This window comes from Monodelphis domestica, chromosome 3, assembly GCF_027887165.1.
Source record: "Monodelphis domestica isolate mMonDom1 chromosome 3, mMonDom1.pri, whole genome shotgun sequence".
Lineage (NCBI taxonomy): Eukaryota > Metazoa > Chordata > Mammalia > Didelphimorphia > Didelphidae > Monodelphis > Monodelphis domestica.
The window spans coordinates 406,830,810-406,836,225 of record NC_077229.1 but is presented as its reverse complement, the minus strand read 5'-3'; the positions used below and the strand labels follow the sequence as shown (position 1 = coordinate 406,836,225).

At 33.6% G+C, this 5,416-nt stretch overlaps 1 long non-coding RNA gene across 1 annotated transcript; it reads right to left on the bottom strand.

The window, feature by feature from the left end:
- Positions 1-1,455: 1,455 nt before the first annotated feature.
- On the bottom strand, positions 1,456-3,053 carry LOC103101451 (uncharacterized). The gene is made up of 2 exons (XR_008917216.1): positions 2,475-3,053; positions 1,456-2,209 (listed from the first exon to the last, which is right to left on the bottom strand). It is a non-coding gene; the product is annotated as an uncharacterized LOC103101451 (long non-coding RNA).
- Between the last annotated feature and the right edge of the window lie 2,363 nt (positions 3,054-5,416).

The window sequence follows — 5,416 nt, the reverse complement described above, 5'->3', positions numbered from 1 at the left end:
AATCACTTCATTTTACACAGAAGAAAAATTGAAGAAGATAAAGGTTAAGTGTTTTACACAGAATCCCAGAGCTAGTTAGTGTTTGAAGCTGCTTATGAATTCAGATATTCCTACCACCATATTCAGTGATTTATCCACCATGACACCTAACTGGCAATCCTAGAATAGGAAGAAATACTAGACTTGACCTAACTGCAGCCTAACACAAAACATAAATCCCCCTAACATAATCACTACCATAACAAATATGAAAATTGGTTGTCTAGTGGTCATAAAGACCTCAACATGATCTTGATGAGGCATATCAGCACATTTTTCAATAATCATTTTCTCATTTGTCTTTGTCCTAGCTTATATTAATTTGAAGCTACCTGAGAATCTAAAGTTTCAGACAAATTGAAGGCTTTAAATCTTCATTCCAGTCCTGTCAAAGAATGATCTGTAATGATTATAAATAAGAAAATTCTTTTGTTTTTATTTTGGTTATCCATTCATGCCAGTTACTACTCAATTTCCTCAATCAATAAACATTTGCTAAGTGTCTCCTTTGGGTCAGGTTATGTCATAAAGATACAAGGACTAAAACAGCAGAACACCAGCCTTCTATGAGGTCACATCTCATCTTTCAACTGAGGTTAGTGTGAAATTGATTTTGATTTTATTAATATTATTAATTTCATGTACATTTTAAGAATGACATGATGATTCCTCCTTACTTCCCCTCCCCTTTTCTTTTTACATGTGAGACACAGAACTAGATAGGGAATAGAGAACAGGCTTTGAAGTCGACTATATGATTCTTGTCAATTGATTTAATCTTTCATTGCCACTAAGAACTCTTTAAAACTATAAGTAGTATATCAGATATCTTTCTATATTATTAGAAATCCTTTCTAGAAGGTACTTATAACTAGAAGTCCTAGTTTTTCAGATTAAAAGAAAGAACTCTAGATTTAGATCTCCCCTGATTGTAACAATGAAGATACTTAGCTCTTCCTTTATTGTGAAGATTAAATTGTAATCCCCTGATTGTAACAATGAAGGTACTGCTCTTCCTTTATTAGGAAGATTGAATTGTAATCCACAATCTATTTTTAGATTTTAATACCCAAATTAAGGCACAAAAGTCACATATTTAAAATAGAAGACCTCAACTCTTCTCTCCCTCTATTTTTCTAATAATTTTCTCGTCTCAATGACTGTTGCTGTAAGACTTTATATCCATCTAAACAAATAGGAGCAAACATTTATGTCACACATTAAGGTTTACATTCTGCTTTATTCTTAAAACACTCAGAATTAGGATAGCCACATAGTTAATTCCTGAGCCAGAACTCTAGCATGTATCTTTTCTAACTCTTTTATGCTATACTGCCCCCCAACACACACACAAGGAGAGATTTACCAACATAAAAATGTCAGACCACCAAAGTTTCTGGAAAATGAATCTCATAGTGCAGTTAGGAAAATTTCTTGTATTTAGCAAAGAAAGTGAGTAGTAAGTGGAAAGCAGTAGAACCTTTGCCTTTAGCCAGTAGGGACAGAACCATGAGGAGCTTCTTCCTCCCTTTCAAAAGAGATATAGTGCAGAGGAAATCAACTGAGGCAGGAGGCTATTTAGGAGTTAATCAGTTTTGAGTTGCAGTTGGGGATCCTGATCTAGTGCACATTCTTTGTTTCTATTTTAAGTAGAGAGTTCTGTGCCTGTACTCCATTTTTGGGGGGACTGACTTAGATTCAACAACAACAAATTATTGAGCTAGATTCCATGAGACTTGACAAATGTTTTCTTCATGCCCGAATATTGCATTTTCTATGGCCCAATTTCCCATAATTTAGAGGTCAGATAACTTCATTCCCTCTCCCTCTTTTTCTTTTTTTTTACTCATATTGAAGTCTATGATATTAGTCACTTACAGTATATTTCAAACACTTCACACTTCTCCATGCAAAAGCAGCCTTCTTCTCATCTTTTAAAAGACCTCATTTCTGTGACCTTGTTCCCTGATTGGTGAGCTCTTCCATTTTGAAGAAGTTTGATATAATATCCAGACACTTACTCTCTCTTTTCCTCCTCTCTTGTTCTATGCTCCAGTTTTCAGCTCCTTTATGTAATTTCTTCTTTCATTAGAATGTAATCTCCTGAGGACAGTGATTTTTTTCTTTTTTTTGTTTGTATTTGTATTCCCATCATTTAAAAGTAGAGCCCCTAGAATATAATAAGTGATGAATAATTTTGACATATTATTGACACTTGAAAGTTAAAGCCTCTTAGTTCTGTCTCCTGTCGAGACTGATATTTGATAACTTCTCTAGCTATGAAATGGGAGGAAAAATACTTTTCCAAAATCAAATGAATTTCCTGAATGAAGCTAATGGGAAAGAAGGATATACTTTTTTTAGTTTTGTTTATATTTTTAAAGTAGAGGTTTCCATAGCTCTTCTAAAATCACACCTGACAGGTGGTAGCTTACTTCCCCTACATATCAAGTTGGCCTTGTTGAGTAGTGACTGGAAGGGACAAATAAAAAGTCTTTCCTTCAACATACTTCTATCTAAGCCTCCACATGGCATCAACAACAGCTCATCCATACAGCCAGCTCCCTTGACAGTAGAGGAAATATCATCGAGACCAGCATGCCATATGGACATCTCTAGGCAGGGCATCTGCTGTGTGCTGTGGGGGTGCATACTGGAGAAGCACTGGGTTTAACATTTTTCATTAGTGTACAGCATAGACAGTTGAACTCTATTATAATGTCTTCAGGAAGAATCTGATCCATTCCATTATCAGAATGACAAAGAGAAAGGATTGCCTGTGATTTCAGAAAGGTCACAGTGAGCTAGCGTTCAGCTCTATGTGCTCTAGGTATGATGACAATAATGGGAAAAAAGTTTCAGAGATGAAGTTTACGGTCAGATAGATGAAAAAATTAACATTTAAAAAGGAAGTCTTATCTGTGAGACATTACTTTTCCTCTCCATTTCTCTTTCCCAGCAATTGCTGGTTGTTAACTTATTTATATATAAACAAGGTCTTTCTCCTCCACATTCATATCTGCTCCCTGATTATTCCCATATTGAAGTGTCAGAAGCAGATGCCTGTTGCTATGGGAGTGATTGTGATGTCACAAATGGAAGATAATTGTTTCATTGTGTGATTAAACAAAGGGAGGAAATGAATGGTGAAGGGGAAAGCAGGTGTTTTATATGCTGATTCTGACTGCACTTTGCAATAAGTAGCTAATTATTATTAATTCCTTTGGCAATCTTGGGAATAACAGTAATCATGAGGAAACACCTTAGGTACAAAGGTAGGCAGGAGGTGATCTTTGGTGCTACTTGAATCAGAATCTTGTTTCAGCCTATTTAAATAGGGACTAAAAGTCAGCAAAGATATTCGGAAGAATAAATAATATTGATGGTGGGGATCACAAAATGGTATAACCATCTATCCATGACTGATAATAATATCAGTAATGGTAATAAAAAATTATATTTGCATTTATTTTGACTTAAAGTTTATATAGTCCTTAACGTGTGGTACAACATTGCATTTTATCACCACAAAGGCCCTTAGAGTTTTCTTTTTATTCTTCTGGGAGAAAAGAAATGTGGAAGGGGCAGACTTGTGATTTTCTTGGTACAATATAAGATAATCTCAGGAAAGAAACTCTTTCCACAATTGCAGATTGCCTAGTTTTTTTTTTTTTTAATGTTGCCTAAAATACTGTGGAGTTATGACTTGCCCAGGGTTCAGTGACTTATTTGTGTAAGAAGAAAGATTTGAAAACTTCAACCAAGTCTTTCTTCTACATTTCTTCTGTTTAGAATTATCAACATCAAGGGAAACTCAAGGAAGCTTTGGGACAAATCATAACAGGCTCTGACAGGGCAAGTTAAGTGACCAGCCAAAGGTTACATAGATTCCATCAGAGATGAATATGAAACTAATCATGTCCTAAATCCTAAACCAACACTTGATTTTCAATATGCCACTACTCAATTTTTAAAATGTCTTCCATGATTACTTTAAAGTGAAGAGATATTGTTTATTTATATGACTTCTCCTAATCTACAGTTTCTTTTATAAAAAAAACATCATATCATGAGCATAATTATATATATTTTATTAAAAAAGGTCAATATGTTAAATGATAGCATGTCAGTTGAAGAGGAAGAAGGGATTACCAGGAATTAAGAGATATCTCTTAATCTACATCTATAGCTATCTATGTATGCATTCTATACAGGAAGTATGTAAGGACAAAAAGTCTGTGGACACTTGGGAATTGTATTTCTTTTTTTTAGGGGTAACATATTTTCATATTATACATTAGGGATCCAGTGGATAACTTTAGCACCCTCAATGCCTATAGATTATGCTCTAAGTGTTGCACAGTGCATGTTTCAAATTTTTATGATTTGCCCATTCACCAAAGGAAGTCTCTGTATGCTTGGGGTAGATATCCCCATAACTCATTGACAGTTTTGAGGCCTATTGGTTACCCACAATCTTGTTTTGCCCTTGTTCCAGGGCAGTTTTATCAAAGTGTAGCCACTGCTCATGCTACAATTAGTAGTTAAACATAATACCTTTCCCATGTAGTTTTTTTAAAAAACAATCTTTTGTATATGACTATAAATTTATATGCACTTTCTTTGTCTCCATTTCATACTCCTTGAGGGAAAAGACATTTCACTTGCTTTTGTATCTTCAGTTCCTACCAAGTTAGATCAAGAGTTATTAACTTTGTTTGTGAGTATGCATGTGATGTACCTCTTTGTCTACTGTCAATTTGGAGAAACCTATTGATTCCTTCCTAGAATGATATTTTTAAATGTACAAAATAAATTTTAAGATGATGCATTAAATTATTTAGTGGTTGTGATCTACATCTGTTAAAGGAGAATAAAAAATGAATTTTTAAAAATAAATTAAAAATTTTTTTCTTAAAATTTTGAAGTTGTATCTTCCTTAGAACTGTGAGATACAAGTTTGCCAAAGATATTTGCTGTCATCATGAAGAATAATCAGTGCAGTATTCAAAAGCATAGGGATATTCTATAGACACATGATGATACATTAGTCTGGCAAGTGCCATGGATTTTGTAAGAATAGATTCAAGGGGATTCACAGGAAGAATATCAAGGATCCCGTTAACTAAAATTCTACACTGGAAATCAAAATAGAGTGATAATTTTTTTAATGAAATACTTAAAGCACAGAAGAAAACAATTGCAGTGAGGAAGAAAAGGTATTTTTAGGAAGTCACTGGAGACCTTATGATATCTTATGATACAACTTATATTAAAACTTAAAAAACATTTATTTGTATTTAAAATGGAATCATTTATATACTTATTTAAATTACACATGTTATATATTATAATTATGTATATATGTAATCTTATA